We start from the raw sequence: 17,334 nt of genomic DNA on the forward strand, positions 1-17,334 counted from the left end.
CTTTATGTAATGTTGTGGTGTCTCTCTTGTCATGAGGTGTGTTTCGTCCTATATTTTTATTTTTAATCCCAGCACATCGTCCCTGCAGGAGGGCTTTTGTCTTTTGGTAGGACATCATTGTAAATAAGTATTTGTTCTTATCTGACTTGATTCGTTAAAAAAAAATAATAAATAAAATCCAATGATTACGACTTCATGCCGACTGAGATAAGCACAGTAAGGTTTTTACATGACTAATGCCATAATCAGTTTAATATCAAATTATTAGTATGCATGTACTGTTGCCCCAGTGAGTCAACTGTTGCACCATTGCCATCTAGAGGACACACCATGTAAGGAAAGGCTTACTGTCCATACACACCCCTTCTCAGAACAGTCAGGATCTAGAAGACTTTGGTAATAAGTCTTCCGTGCTTCTTCACCTGCATTGCTTGCTGTTTGGGGTTTTAGGCTGGGTTTCTGTACAGCACTTTGAGATATCAGCTGATGTACGAAGGGCTATATAAAATAAATTTGATTGATTTGATTAATACAAAGACAGGAGATTCCATGCGCTCACCGGTACTTGGGACTATCCTGACAGTGTGCACTACATCAGAGCATGTAGTTACCAGGAGCAAGTAAAAAATAATGTAATATAAGGGACTGGTTAATTGCAGTTCAACTTTGTGGGAATGGAAGTGGAGATGAGTGGAGTAGAACTGTGAAAAGATGCCATGCTCTCTGATTCGCAGTGTCCTGGCAACAGGATGTGTCAGGGGGCATGGCCTAAGTCTTCAATTACATTCTATCGTTCTGCACACAAATGGAACCCCCTCCTCTTTGTCCTTGGAGTTCAGCAGGAAAAATAATCCTTGGCAGCGAGTGTCCTCTATGGGTGCGTGTGCGTGTGTTCAGGCCTCTGGGTCCTTTACAGTACTATGCTCTGTGGGTTGAATACCTTTGTTAGGTAACACACACACCATGGTAGTTAGAACACTTGATCAGGTTCACATGTCAATTATTAACTAGAGTTCCTCTCATGTCACACTGAAAGCTAATTTCCCAGTCAGTATTTTCCTGGACTTATATACAGTATATAATAACTCAATTTCAAATGGTTATTCCCTATTCTCTATTCTCCATCTGGTTCCAGAAAACAAAGTATTACCAGTCAGTGAGTTCTAAACTGTTACATCTCAACCTAAAAACAGAGCCAAACTCAAGTTTACTGTAGCCATCTATGGCTCTGAAGACCTCCTTTACATTAGTGGATGTACTGCCATCTGCTGGTAAAATAGTAAAGCATTGGAGGGTTTCAGCAGTGTCAGCAACAGCTCTAGATCAGTGGTGTCCTATCTTTTAGGGTGCTTGGACCCAACTAAAGCTTCTGGTCTTTATCGTGACTCAAGTACCTTACCAAATTCATGTTTCCATGCATAACTCAGTATTGTGCTGTGACCCAGGAGGACCCACTAGTAGGGGTGGGCAATTCCAGTCCTCAAGGGCCTGATTGGTGTCACAGTTTGGCCCCAGCCCCAGCTAACACACCTGACTCCAATAATCACCTAATCAGTTTAGAATGCAATTTGATTAATCAGCTGTGTTTGCTAGGCATGGAGAAAAGTGTGACACCAATCAGGCCCTCAAGGACTGGAGTTGTCCACCTCTGCAGGGACCCAACCCATCATTTAGGCACCAGTGCCCTACAGGAATAATAGCCCACAGACTATACACTACAACAGGACTTTGGCCTGTGGGTGGACGGTGTGTTCAATCTTACCTAGCCTCTATCAAAACACTTAAATAACTGTCTGTTATTTTCTAAGGCCTCGGTACTCCATCTGATAACACAATCATTACAGGAGGTAATTCAGAGTAAAGGACTGGGCCTGTTTGTATACTGGTCAAATGGATCCTTCCTTGAGGTCATCAATGGTCTGTAGGAGATTAGATAAGTGATCAAGTGAAAGCAAAGTTACTATTCAGTTACCGGAAAGAAGGATGCCTTCCCCAAGTATTGAAGCAGACAAACAAAAAGGTGGGATGGGTCCGTAATCATATGTTGCATAAAGCTTACTTCAATTGTATTTATTTTTAGTGTTTTCACTGCATCACAGATAGTGTACACAGACATTTCAGCTTTGCAGCCTTTTTCAGTGTGTTGGTACAAATCTTTTTAATTCAAAACAGCATTTGTAGTGAACACAGGTGAGCACCAGTTGCTTCTAATCAGGGTTGTCACTCATCTGCCAAGCAGGGATGTGGCTTCTTTGGTCTACCTGTATACAAGTTAGTCACAAAGAACTACTGAATTATAGGTTATGGGAGCAGGCATGAAGGGGCAATTGAGAGTATCAGGAGTGAACCATTCATGAATCAATTGCCTTACGTGTCTGCTCACTTGGATACATTACATCAATTCATGAGATTGCTTGATGTCCTTTGTGGTAAGATCATGGCTTCTCTTTGGAGTCATTTAACTAAGTATTGAAGCAGACCTCTATTGTACCAAGTTCAAAATGGCTTTCCAACTTCACCACCAAAAACACACACCCCACAGTGGTCATTACAAACGTGTGTTTATTGGGGTAGTAAGGCACTGTACAATGATACGGACATTAAAGCCCTGCTCCACAGAAGAATGAATGAATGGATGCTTAGTCGAGATGTAAGTATTAGTGATTTTATTTGATTTTATTTGGATCTCTTTTTGTCCCCATTTGGACTAATCTTCCAAGAGTCCTTAAACATTAAAATACAATTTATAATACAAACACACTTTAAAAAAAATATTGATTCTTCATCTACTATAATCCCACAACATTTCTATAAATATATTTAAATTGTTTTCAAATAATGTTTAAATTTATACACTGAAAGGTTTCTAGTTTGCTCAGTTAATTTATTCAATTTCTGTATTGCTCTAAATCGAAATGTTCTTTTGCCTATTTCTCTTTTCTGTCTGGATAACGCATAGATGGTGGACAATCTATTCCTAGTATTTACGGAATGTCTGTCTCTTACCAACTGAATACCATTGTGAATAGAACTTGGCCGTTTTAAATTATGTATATTATAAAATAAAATAAGCATGTTTTTTTTCAATGACCTTGTCGATTGATGACCAACCAAGACCACTGCGCATGACTACAACAGAAGAACCATATCTCCCCCTTAAAACAATCCTTGCTGCTTTATTCTGTGCATTCTGCAGCCTCCTAACTTCACTTGATGATGTATTTCCCCAAACCACCGAACAGTAGTTCACCTGACTCTCAATTAATGCTTGTGTTATTTGCTGAATAATTTTTCCTGGTAAATATTTAGCTATCCTTCTGATTATGCATGCTGTTTTAATATATATTTTTTTACATAGATTAGTTATTTGAGACGACCATGATAAGCAGTTGTCTAGCTGAGACTCCCAATAGTTTGGTTTCTGCCACTTCTTCAATTTGTACTCCTCCCATACTTAATTGTATCCCATGCTGTTTTGGCCTTTTCCCAGTTGAACAGACCAACATAACTTTGGTTTTCTGGGTGTTTAAAACAAATTTGTTTTGGCAAACCCACTTCCTGATATTCTCCAAATCTCCTTGTAAAGCCTGCTGTACCTGTTGAACCGATTGTCTTGCTGCATAAATTGTAGTATCATCTGCAAATATAGTAAATTGTGTTTCAACCAAGGCATAGGGAAGGTCGTTGGTATATATTAAATAAAGAAGTGGCCCAAGGCAGCTGCCCTGCGGTATTCCACAGTTTAACACATTAGGGGAAGAAAATTAACCATTGATATAGGTGGACTGTTTCCTGTCAGTTAGATATGACTGTACCCAATTCAATGCTACCTCCTTAAAACCATAATAGTGAGATACTTTGGTTAGTGCATCTAAAACATACAAGATTGTCAACTATGAAAAGTCACAAAATAACTGGATAAGTAGCAGTGGATACTCTTGCAGTGGGCACCAGAAAGAGCGGGAATAACCATACACTTCTGACCAGGCTGAGCGCGACAAAAGGAGAAATATGAAGTAAAAACCTGTCACACCCTGGTCAAAGTATTTTGTGTTTATCTTTATTTATTTGGTCAGGCCAGGGTGTGGCATGGGTTTTGTATGTGGTGTGTATGTATGGGGATTGTAGCTAGTGGGGTGTTCTAGCTAAGTCTATGGCTGTCTGAAGTGGTTCTCAATCAGAGGCAGGTGTTTATCGTTGTCTCTGATTGGGAACCATATTTAGGCAGCCATATTCTTTGAGTTTGTCGTGGGTGATTGTCCTTAGTGTCCTGATGTCATTGTTCTGTGTTAGGTTACACAAGTATAGGCTGTTTCGGTTTTCGTTAAGTTTATTGTTTTGATAGTGTTTGTGTTTAGTGTGTTACTTCATTAAACATGGATTGCAATAGACACGCCGCATTTTGGTCCGACTCTCCTTCTCATCAAGAAAACCGTTACAGAATCACCCACCACAAAGGGACCAAGCAGCGTGTCAACAGGCAGGAACAGCCCAAAGTGGAGTACAGTATGGACTATACTTCTTGGGAGGAGATAGACAGGTGGGCGGTCGACCCAGGGAGAGTGCCGGAGCCCGCCTGGGATTCGATGGAGCAGTGCGCGGAAGGATATAGGAGAATGGAGTTTGCGAAGCAAGCAAGGCGGCGCGGACGGAGGCCCCAGAGTCAGCCCCAAAAATTTCTTGGGGGGGGGCTCAGGGAGAGTGTGGCAGAGTCAGGAGCCAGACCTGAGCCAACTCTCCCTGTTTATCGTGAGGAGCCAAGGAGGAGACCAGAACCAGAGCCGGTGCTGGAGGTGAGCGAAACAGAGACTGTGAAGGAGTTAATGGGGAAATTGGAGGAGAGAGAAATGAGGGAGTTGCTGTGTTGGTGTTTTAAACATGGAATTCGCCCGACGGAGCGTGTCGGGGATTTGATGGCACCTGGGTCAGCGCTCCATACTCGTCCTGAGGTGCGTGTTAGTCGGCTGGTGAAGATGGTGCCAGTCTCACGTACCAGGCCTCCTGTGCACCTCCCTAGCCTTGCACGTCCTGTGCCAGCACCGCTCTCAAGATCTCCAGTACGCCTTCACGGTCTAACCCATCCTGTGCCACCTCCACACCCCAGCCCTCCGGTAGCAGCTCCCCGCACCAGGCTTCCTGTGCGTGTCCTCGGCCCAGTACCACCAGTGCCAGCACCACGCATCAGGCCTACAGTGCGCCTCGCCTGTCCAGCGCTGTCGGAGCCCTCCTCCTCTCCAGCGCTGTCGGAGTCTCCCGCCTGTTTAGCGCTGTTAGAGCCTTCCTTCTCTACAGCGCTGCCGGAGTCTCCCGCCTGTTCAGAACTGCCAGTTTGCAAGGAGCTGCCAGTTAGCATAGAGCTGCCAGTTAGCATAGAGCTGCCAGTCTGCAAGGAGCTGCCAGTCTGCAAGGAGCTGCCAGTCTGCAAGGAGCTGCCAGTCTGCATAGAGCTGCCAGTCTGCAAGGAGCTGCCAGTCTGCAAGGAGCCGCCAGAGCTGCCTGTCTGCAGGATGCCGCCAAAGCTGCCAGTCTGCAAGGAGCCGCCAAAGCTGCCAGTCTGCAAGGAGCCGCCAGAGCTGCCAGTCTGCAAGGAGCCGCCAGAGCTGCCAGTCTGCAAGGAGCCGCCAGAGCTGCCAGTTAGCATGGAGCAGCCAGGGCCGCCAGTCAGTATGGAGCAGCCAGGGCCGCCAGTCAGTATGGAGCAGCCAGGGCCGCCAGTCAGCATGGAGCAGCCAGGGCCGCCAGTCAGCATGGAGCAGCCAGGGCCGCCAGTCAGCATGGAGCAGCCAGTCAGCATGGAGCAGCCAGTCAGCATGGAGCAGCCAGAGCAGCCAGTCAGCATGGAGCAGCCAGAGCTGCCAGTCAGCATAGAGCAGCCAGTCAGCATGGAGCAGCCAGAGCTGCCAGTCAGCATAGAGCAGCCAGTCAGCATGGAGCAGCCAGAGGTGCCAGTCATCATGGAGCAGCCAGTCAGCATGGAGCAGCCAGAGCTGCCAGTCGACCAGACTCTTCCAGATCTGCCAGTCGACCAGACTCTTCTAGATCTGCCAGTCGACCACACTCTTCCAGATCTGCCAGTCGACCAGACTCTTCCAGATCTGCCAGTCGACCAGACTCTTCCAGATCTGCCAGTCGACCAGACTCTTCCAGATCTGCCAGTCGACCAGACTCTTCCAGATCTGCCAGTCAGCCAGGATCTGCCAGTCAGCCAGGATCTGGTAGATTCATCAACCTGCCTGAGCTTCCTCTCACTCCTGAGCTTCCTCTCACTCCTGAGCTTCCTCTCACTCCTGAGCTTCCCCTCAGTTCCGAGCTGCCTCAGTCCCGAGCTGCCCCTCAGTCCCGATCTGCTCCTCAGTCCAGTGGGGTTCTGGGTGAGGACTACTAGGCCATGGTCGGTGGCGAGGGTGGACTATCCAGGGACGCGAGGAGAAGGGACTAAGACATTGATTGAGTGGGGTCCACGTCCCGCGCCGGAGCCGCCACCATGGACAGACGCCCACCCGGACCCTCCCTATTGTTTTGAGGTGCGTTCGGGAGTCCGCACCTTAGGGGGGGGGGTTCTGTCACACCCTGGTCAAAGTATTTTGTGTTTATCTTTATTTATTTGGTCAGGCCAGGGTGTGGCATGGGTTTTGTATGTGGTGTGTATGTATGGGGATTGTAGCTAGTGGGGTGTTCTAGCTAAGTCTATGGCTGTCTGAAGTGGTTCTCAATCAGAGGCAGGTGTTTATCGTTGTCTCTGATTGGGAACCATATTTAGGCAGCCATATTCTTTGAGTTTGTCGTGGGTGATTGTCCTTAGTGTCCTGATGTCATTGTTCTGTGTTAGGTTACACAAGTATAGGCTGTTTCGGTTTTCGTTAAGTTTATTGTTTTGATAGTGTTTTGTGTTTAGTGTGTTACTTCATTAAACATGGATTGCAATAGACACGCCGCATTTTGGTCCGACTCTCCTTCTCATCAAGAAAACCGTTACAAAACCCAAGATGGCACCTATAAAGTTCACTTTTAAAAAATGTGTCATACCTTTTCAAGTTGACCAATATCGAAATGAGATCGAGTGTTTATCTTCCAGTCAACATGTGTACCTTCCAGTCAACAGGTGTGGCCAACTTCTCGAGAGCAGTGAGCTGCAGAGAGTCGATGACACGAAGCAGTTCGTCAAAGTTCCTACCAGTGGTGGCCGGGTACATGATGGACAGCTTCATCTTCTTATCTGGACCAACCACAAACACCTGGGGGAGGGACCAAAGGGGAAGGGTCACAAACACCAATTGGACCTTCATTTTCTTCAGCAAAGATATGTTGCCCTTTACGTCTCATGGGTGTGTGTGTGACCTCACTTACACAGAGCGCGGTGAGGGGCATGCCATCCTTGTCAATCTCATCAGGGTCCAGCATGCCCAGCTGAACAGAGCTCCCTCATCATCAGCGATGATGGGGAAGGGCAGGGGAGAGCACCCACTCTCACTGTTAAACGGCATCACATCCTACAGACAGAGAGAGGTTAGAATTCAGGGGTCAGCAATGAGGGGGAAGGGCAGGGTATCACCTTTAGTGGCACCAATTTTGATCATTGAAATCTTTACAGACTACACCACTGCTAGTAGGGTAAAAGTGTCCTTTCTTTGCTCAGTAACTCACTCATGTAATCATGGTGTGAACTACAAACAGAAACTGACTGTATCTGTAGTATAATCTACAGAACTAGTCTGAAATGTAAACTATAGAACCTGACACTCTGCTCTTTCAGACACATCAACATTAGGGTGAGCAGGTTGTGGCCAGAGTGCATGTTTTTATTTTCAAGTGTTAAAATGGTGGAGAAAGTTCCTGTGTTCACAGCAGCAGTATAAATAGCAGTAGAATGGCTGGACTTCAGATGAAATTAATACTGTTCCTCATTGTGGGAAGGAAGGCTGCCATTAGTCACACGGTTACAGAAATGTATGTGTTGATAGAGGGGGTTGGGGCAAGTGGTTTTCACAGGACAGATTTTCACTACGTAGTTAGTTAACTTTTCTGCCCAAAAACTTGTTGTTGCAAACTTTGGAAGACGGGGGCGGTGTTGCTGTAACCTAGCAACCTATCCATATGGCCCATCACCAATACCCCAGTGTAAGATTTGATAACTTGGCAGGCCAGAGGAACCCTTTCCCTGTTGGACCTGAGAGAGGCTTTGGCGGGAGGAGGTAAAATGTTTAGGACCTTGCAGATAGAAATGTAATGAATAGAGCTAACTGTTCTACATGACAGACAAACATGTTCTACACAATATATTTTTTATAAGAAATGGCCATCTGTGAATGCAGTTGAGCCAGAGTAACAGCTGTGCAGACTAAACCAGTCTCAGGGGATTACACAGGGTTTGTGCATGTAATATTGATTTAGACATGGCTGACAGTGTTACAATATGGTAGTAAATCTGTGAGAGAGTGGCTGCCCATATTGTAGTTAGGCAATGTGCTCTACATTTTAACCACTTAGGCAATGGATGCAGAGAGACAGGTAGAGGCAAACCTTGCTCCAGGCAAGATGGTCAGCCACGCTGTCTATGGACAGAGCGATCATCTTGACGTTGCGTTTCTTAAACTCAAAGCTGATCTTGGCAGCACAGGCCAGTTCTGTGGTACACACTGGAGTAAAGTCCTGGGGATGGGAGAACAGGACTCCCCATCTGGAGGAGAGAAGCTATCAGTAGGTCTCAAAACAGAATAGAGGAAATACCAGTCCAAATGCTCTGCAGCCAGAGAGCAACAAGTGGGTAGGGGTGGGAACAGACTCAGGCCTAAAACATTACACAGTGTTTGTGTTTCACTTTAGCCGTTAACACATCGTACTACGTAAGGACGGGTGGATGGAAAGACTGAAAATTATGTGACCAGTCTTTGGAATATATGGTTGATCAATGATGCAGCAGTGTGTGGAGTGTGTAAGTGTGAAGAAAATAACAGGACAACTTGTGGTACTGGTAACAGATGCTTCATACAACCACACCTTTTTAGTATCATATTACATCAAAACAATAGACTGGGTCATGGGCTATTAAAGCAAGCTCTCTAAACATTGCTCTCCTCCCATCCCTTCACCACTCATTGTGTCAGACTGGGACAGTATGGAGTTTGGAAAAATTGTTCAAAGTAGTGTAACAGGTGTCATTTGGTAGGACAATACAGGTCAAGACAGTAATTGTGACCACTGTCTGATGTTTTTACTGAAGTACCACAATTTACACATCATTCTGTATTCAGTGTTGGAGAGTAGTGACCTACATGTAGTTTAACTAGTAATTGAATTACATTTTGAGGTAACTTGGTAGTTGAATTAAATTTTGGTAGTGTTTTCAGTAGTTGCTTTTTTGCCATGTAGCAAATCAAGTGTTGTGTTGGAGCTAACGTCGTATCCCTCTGTTTGAGCCAAGTGTTTGAGTAACTAAACTAGCCAGCTGCATTTGCTAGCTAAGTAAGTGAAACTTAAAAAAACAAACAGAATATCTAGCTCCTCCTTCATTTTTTAAGAAATTAATACGTTAAAAACTGTTGTCTTTCTCTCTTTGAGTCAACTACTCAGCACATGTTATGCACTGCAGTGCTGGATAGCTGTAGTTTATGCTTTCAGTACTAGATTAATTATCTGATCCTTTGATTTCATGTTCATGGTGTAAGATCTCTGATAGGTTGGAGGACGTCCTGTGTAAGTCTATGGAAGGGGGTGAGAACCAAGAGCCTCCTAGGTTTTGTATTGAAGTCAATGTACCAAGAGGATGGAAGCTAGCTGACCTCCGGCTACATCATGCTGCAGAGTGTTGTTGAGGCTACTGCAGACCTTCATTGCAAAACAGTGTCTTTTAATAAATTATTTGGTGAATATATTTAGTCTAGTTTTCAATGTTTAACCATTTTTAATTTTAAGAAATTCAGTGAGGATGGTCCTCCCCTTCCTCTGAGAAGCCTCCACTGGCCTGTATCTATCCTCAGTATAACATCAAAGATCCAGGAAAGAGTTGACATGAGCAAATTTATGAATGTCAACAAAGTCTAATGTGTGATTTTCAGTCGGGTTTGTCTACTTTACGTGACTGACTTCATCAGGAAAGTGATTGATAAGGGAAATATCTGTGGAATGGTACTGCTTGACCTGCAGAAGGTTAACCACTGTCTCCCAATCTCCAAACTGGAAAGGGAAAGGGGGATAGCAAGTGGTAGAGGTTAATGGTTCACTGTCTAAGGCAAAACCAATGAGTTGTGGCATTCCACAGGGGAGCGTGGTTGGGTCTCTTCTGTTTTTACTGTATACTGTTTTCCTTTATGCAGATGACTCTACTCTTCTGGTGTCTCACAAAAGAAACTCTGTTGGAGAGCATACTTAGCACAGAGCTTACTAACATTAGCAAATGGCTTTGAGCTAATACGCCATCTCTGCACTTAGGTAAACCGGAGGCAATTATTTTTGGGTGTAGGTCCTCTGAAATCAGAGTGGAGTTAGGAGGTGAGCTGCGGACTACTAAAACCTCTGTTAGCTACCTTGTATGTATCCTCTATGGAAACTTGGGAGGTGTGAGCATGGCCACTAAAGTGCTAGGGAAGGTTAATACCAGGACTAAGTTTTGGTCTAGAAAGTCCAAGCTGCATGATAAGAACTCCATTAGAGCGCCAGCCACTGCCCCAATTCAATGCCATTTTGACTACTCTAGTACTTCCTGTTTTGGGGGCTTATCTAAGCTTCTGAAGGGGAAGCTCGAGCTAGCCCAGAATAAGCTGATCGGGGTAGTATTGAAGGTGAGTCTACGTACTCACATAGACAGGAGCTGCTTTCAGGAACTTAACTGGCTGCCTGTTGAGGATGTCTCAGATCTGACTGGGTTAGGTTTACAGGAGTATTTATGGTTCTGCACCGAGATATCTAAGTGATGACTTTCCCCATGCTAAAGATGCACACAATCACAGCACCTGATCAGGTGTTGCTAATGTGTGCTTATACAGTTTCAGGAGTAATGCTGGGAAGGTACTTTCTTGTATACTGGAGCCTCAGAGTGGAATGAGTTGCCTCTGCCCACAAAAACGACATCCTCTCTGCGAAGCGTTAAAAATAAAGTAAAAAAACTGCCCATATGAATGTACCCTACGATGTAACTGCAATGATGAGATAGTTGTTCTTTGTTTTTATGTTTTATTATCTCGCTGTCATACTGTGTTCAACAGTGTTCAATCTTGCCTAGCCATCTTGTTTCAAGAGGACCACATTGGAAATAAGTCCCAGACTTTGTCATATTGTTGATGACTTTGCTTAAGCTTTTTCAAGTTGTGTGTGCTTGTTTTTTTTTTGTTTTTTTAAATGGTCGGATTAATAAACTATACAAAAGAAAAGTACTTTGGATGGTCACCTGGCTCGGAGACAAAAGAGAATTGAAGCACTGAGCCACACACTCCTAAACAATGGCAACCTTGTCTGGTCAGTCACACACTCTCAGTGCAGGCTGGTTTAACACACTGGTGCTACTGTGTTCCTCTAAACGATTGACTGACATTTTAAAAGGGATTGAGGGACAACATCTTTTGCGTGACCTCTAGCCTCCACGGTTTTAGGATCTGATATGGGATCAGCGTTCTCCACTTTCCATATGACCCCGAACCACGGATTTACATGTTAAAAACTGATACTGGTCCTGGGCCGGTGCTTAGCGTCTATGATTAGGCTATCATGATATGACACTTGCTTCTGTGTATTACCAATTTCACACTGATGTCGTGGCAATGAGCATGTAGCCAAGTATATTTGTTTATTGTCTGTATGTCGAATGTTATACAAACGCACCATCAGTGAATTAGGCTACTGATACAAAATAACAGTTCAAATCAAATCAAATCTATTTTAAAATGTATTTATTTTATTTCAGCCTCCAGTATTTATGCTGCAGTAGTTTGTGTCGGGGGGCTAGGGTCAGTTTGTTATATCTGGAGTACTTCTCCTGTCTTATCCGGTGTCCTGTGTGAATTTAAGTATGCTCTCTCTAATTCTCTCTTTCTCTCTTTGTCTAGGAGGACCTGAGCCCTAGGACCATGCCTCAGTACTACCTGGCATGATGACTCCTTGCTGTCCCCAGTCCACCTGGCCGTGCTGCTGCTCCAGTTTCAACTGTTCTGCCTGCGGCTATGGAACCTGTTCACCGGACGTGCTACCTGTCCCAGACCTGCTGTTTTCAACTCTCTAGAGACAGCAGGAGTGGTAGAGATACTCTTAATGATCGGCTATGAAAAGCCAACTGACATTTACTCCTGAGGTGCTGACTTGCTGTACCCTCGACAACTACTGTGAATATTATTATTTGACCATGCTGGTCATTTATGAACATTTGAACATCTTGGCCATATTCTGTTATAATCTCCACCCGGCACAGCCAGAAGAGGACTGGCCACCCCTCATTGCCTGGTTCCTCTCTAGGTTTCTTCCTAGGTTTTGGCCTTTCTAGGGAGTTTTTCCTAGCCATCGTGCTTCTACACCTGCATTGCTTGCTGTTTGGGGTTTTAGGCTGGGTTTCTGTACAGCACTTTGAGATATCAGCTGATGTACGAAGGGCTTTATAAATACATTTGATTTGACAAAATAACAGTTGAGGTACAGGTAGGCTACCGCAGATCATCACACCGACTTGTTTAGCCTACAACAGGTAGCACTATCTAGTTTCCTAGGAAGTCATGGAATTTGATCTTCCCGATGGTTGTCTCGGCTTCGAAGTTGGGGAATTAGTCTCCTAACAGGAGACATAGCAGACATAAAATAGGCTCTGGCTCATATGTGCCATTTACAGCATCAGTGACTGCATGGGCAGCGCCAGTGAGGTAATATTTATTTTGAAGTAGTCTATTTTCTTCACGATTGGTTGATCCCTCCTGATGACCCGTTGGACATGACTCCAACCAGGTCACTAGAAAGGATCAGTTAATGTTGGTTGGTAGTCCCACTCAGTTGACTACATAAAAATGGTGAAAGCCCTAAATGGCGATGCCGATGCTAATACAGCCTTTTGGCTCTATGTCTAGGCCAGGGTTTCCCAAACTCGGTCCTGGGGCTGCTCCTGGGAGCACGTTTAGTTTTTTGCCTGCGCACTACACCACTGATTCAAATAATTAAAATGAGTTGGTTATTGGAATCAGCTGTGTAGTGCTAGGGCAAAAACCAAAAACGTGCACCCAGGGGGATCCAGGACCGAGTTTGGGAAACCCTGGTCTATACACATGGCCCAGAATGAATGGACAACAGAAGAGAGATTTACATGTAAAATCCCCCACCAATCAAAGCAGCGATCTCACTGAGGCAGAGGTGATTAGTGTAAAGTTTAAAATGCTTCCTTTTCATATATAAAGACAGTTTGATTAAGATTACTAGCTAGCCTTAATAGAAAAATGTATTGCAGTCAATGCACTCTAAGCTGAGCCCTTTGGTGTAAGGGTTTTCCTGTGGTGAAGGAGAGGCGGACCAAAATGCAGCGTGGTGGTTATTCATGTTCTTTAATAAAGGAACTATACATGAAATAACTAACAAAACAATAAATGTGCGAAAACCTAAACAGTCCTATCTGGTGCAAACACAGAGACAGGAACAATCACCCACAAAACCCAACACAAAACAGGCTACCTAAATATGGCTCCCAATCAGAGACGATGACTAACACCTGCCTCTGATTGAGAACCATATCAGGCCAAACATAGAAATAGACAAACCAGACACACAACATAGAATGCCCACCCAGCTCACGTCCTGACCAACACTAAAACAAGGAAAACACATACGAACGATGGTCAGAACGTGACATTTGGCATAGCCGTGGGAGGTAGGGGGGTTGCAGTACACCCTGAAAAATCATTTATTGTATCTAATTATAGATAAGTTGACTAACAAATATTCTACCAAAATGTCAGAAATTATAAACAGAAACGTATCTAAATTAAGTATAAAAAAATTAGCCCACACCACCTGTGCAGGATAATGTGCTGTCTCCATCTGTACAGAGCATTTTCTATTGGCCTATTTGCAGGTTAGGGTTGGGTGCAGGACTCAGTTTCACTTCATCACATAGTCAGGCGGTTGCGGATGTGTTATTAACAAATGTGTGTGAACAAACGGCTGACCCGCGCATCACTAGTAAACACGCACACACACTCTTCAGATGCTGGTGCCAGATTCTCTCACACACACACTTAAAACGCTGGTGCCAGATTCTCTCACACACACACTTACAATGCTGATGCTAGAAATACACATCCAGGGGGGATCAGGCAGAGTGTGCCATCTCTTGTCGTCTCAAGTCTTCCAACGCTATGAACAGTCAGACACTAGAAAAGACAGATAATGTCCCCTGTTGGTGTGTAGTGGTGGTGTGGTCCTGGGGTGAAAGAGTGTCTGAATGTCTGCCTGTCTCACAGACAGAAAAATAAACAGACAGAGAGTTACAGAGAGCGAGGGGTCCTCTGTGCAGTTTAAGTATTCACAAGGTTCAGCCTGAGCTAGAATCTACAGTACAGTAGCAGAGTGTGCCGGTACCACTCAGTCGGCAGAAGTCTGTTGCTGTGTGACATAAGCAGACGGGAGAGGCGGTCCCTGTTGTGTGACTGTGTGATGTAGCCAGAAGGGCTGGAGGAGCCAATGACAGCTGCTCCTTTACAGCCCAGATAAGGAGGAAAAGACTGCAGCTCTCTCTGTCTTTGTTTCTTTCTCTTTCCTCACACATCTTCTCTCTGGCAAAAGGCCAAAGCTGTTACTGAGCGCGTGTGTATTTGTGTGGAGGTTCGGCTCAAACAGGCATAGAGTTTGTTGTCTCATATACTGTGATAACATTATACGTTTGTGTGGGTTTACTGACTGGTCTGTTTGCCAACCATGTAATTGCTCTCATCTCTTTCACCCTTTCTCTCATATCTCCCACCCCATTCTGCGTCTTCTCCCCTCAGCTCTCATTCTTGACCTGATCCTGGTTGGCATCGTGAAAGCGGTCGTCCGTCGGCGCCGCCCATCCCACAACCGCATGGACATGTTCGCCACCTTCTCCGTGGACCGCTACTCCTTCCCCCCGGGGCACGCCACCCACGCAGCCATGTGTGCCCGTTTCCTGCTGGTCCACTTGGTGCTGGCCGCCCCCCTGCGGGTGCTTGTGTTCCTGTGCTCTGGTCTGGTGGGGCTGAGCCGGGTGCTGCTGGGAAGACACAACATGACCGAGGTGCTGTTTGGCTTCCTGATGGGCTACTGCCAGTACAACCTGGTGGAGATGCTCTGGGTATCATCGCTGGGCATGCAGGGGCTCCTGGGGCTCATCCAGGGGTGAGAGGAGAGGAGGGGATGGGAGGGTGTGGTAGGTGGGAGACAGACGCCCTGTCCCAATATGTATGAAACATTGACCGATCCTGTCCCATACTGACACTGTGGTCACTCATCATTGCCTGTTCAAGACAAACAACTACAACAAAGCCTACCACCAACCAACCATCCACCCATATGTAACTGCAATCAGAAGTACCTAGGAGCAGGGTGCTCTTCCATACTGCGATAAAAGAGAGAGGGAGTGAGAGAAAGTGTGTGTGGACACATCATGTATTGACTTATTTTAAACTTGTATGGTATAGAGCCTCACAGTGGAGGTGTCATAACAGCCATAGAACCTTACGGTCAAACAGGGAAATGGTTCCAATCATTTTTCCCATGGGGAATTTTAGAAACACTTCAAATAAGGGCTGTGTTTCAATCTCTCTAATTATTAACGTTTACATTTTGGGGGCTAAATACAAGGTGACTTTTATCAATGTATTCGGCTCTATTTGAAAATTTGACAATACTAATTAAATCAAATCAAAAATCAAATCAAATCAAATCAAATTGTATTTGTCACATACACATGGTTAGCAGATGTTAATGCGAGTGTAGCGAAATGCTTGTGATTCTAGTTCCGACAATGCAGTAATAATCAACAAGTAATCTAGCTAACAATTCCAAAACTACTACCTTATACACACAAGTGTAAAGGGATAAAGAATATGTACATAAGGATATATGAATGAGTGATGGTACAGAGCGGCATAGGCAAGATGCAGTAGATGGTATCGTGTACAGTATATACATATGAGATGAGTATGTAAACAAAGTGGCATAGTTTAAAGTGGCTAGTGATACATGTATTACATAAAGATGCAGTAGATGATATAGAGTACAGTATATACATATACATATGAGATGAATAATGTAGGGTATGTAAACATTATATTAAGTAGCATTGTTTAAAGTGGCTAGTGATATATTTTACATCAATTCCCATCAATTCCCATTATTAAAGTGGCTGGAGTTGAGTCAGTGTGTTTGTTGGCAGCAGCCACTCAATGTTAGTGGTGTCTGTTTAACAGTCTGATGGCCTTGAGATAGAAGCTGTTTTTCAGTCTCTCGGTCCCAGCTTTGATGCACCTGTACTGACCTCGCCTTCTGGATGATAGCGGGGTAAACAGGCAGTGGCTCGGGTGGTTGTTGTCCTTGATGATCTTTATGGCCTTCCTGGCCTTTATGGCCTTCCAATTTAAAACTTGCACAAGACCATTCACAGAATTGTCAATTTTAAAGAAATGTAGGCAATTTATTCATTACTATATTTAGCTAACATTAGATAGTTAGTTAATCTAGAGACTTACCTTTGCCTTGATTCGGCATTCTCATCCACATCATCATGGCGTTTGTAGTTCTTTAAGATAGTCACATTAGCAGCTAATTATTAACGTTTACATTTTGGGTGGTAAATACAGGCAAATATATTGATAAAAGTCACCTTGTCCTAGAGCGATTTACACGGTTATCAGAATGTCATGCCAAGGTAAGCCTACATGAAACACAGTGAAGTGTTTCTAAAATGTATGGTGGAAAAAGGTTTGGAACAATGAACTTGTTTGACCACTTGGTTTTACGGGTATTATGACTCATACTGTGCTACTCTATGTAAAGTTCACAAAATGAAATGGTTTGTCTTTTTTATTTCTCACTGAAATATAGTCACCCTGAATGTGTTATTGCAGATCTTGAGGAATAATACCAGTTGTCTACAGATGGGTGAATGCTAAAAAATAATTAACATTGATGATGTTTTAACCAGAGACAGGAGGCATGGTTTTCATTCCAAATTAGATTACCCAACAACTTTACAGCTACGCTGACATCAAACATGTAGTTCATTCATTTTATAACCTTTTAATGTGTTAAACGTGATCTCTCCTTATCTATGGCTCTGAGACCTGATCCTGAAGATGGTTCTCATCTTGTGGAGAGTTGATTCCTTATAGTAACTGTCTAAATAGTTTTGCAACA

The 17,334-nt window shown here is 44.2% G+C and overlaps 1 pseudogene; it reads left to right on the plus strand.

Annotated features, from left to right (window-relative positions):
• The first annotated feature begins 14,318 nt into the window (after window positions 1–14,318).
• LOC110522995 (polyisoprenoid diphosphate/phosphate phosphohydrolase PLPP6 pseudogene) lies at window positions 14,319–15,319 on the plus strand (annotated as a pseudogene).
• Window positions 15,320–17,334: the final 2,015 nt, after the last annotated feature.

This window comes from Oncorhynchus mykiss, chromosome 5, assembly GCF_057628025.1.
Source record: "Oncorhynchus mykiss isolate SJ-2025 chromosome 5, ASM5762802v1, whole genome shotgun sequence".
Taxonomy (NCBI): Eukaryota; Metazoa; Chordata; class Actinopteri; order Salmoniformes; family Salmonidae; genus Oncorhynchus; species Oncorhynchus mykiss.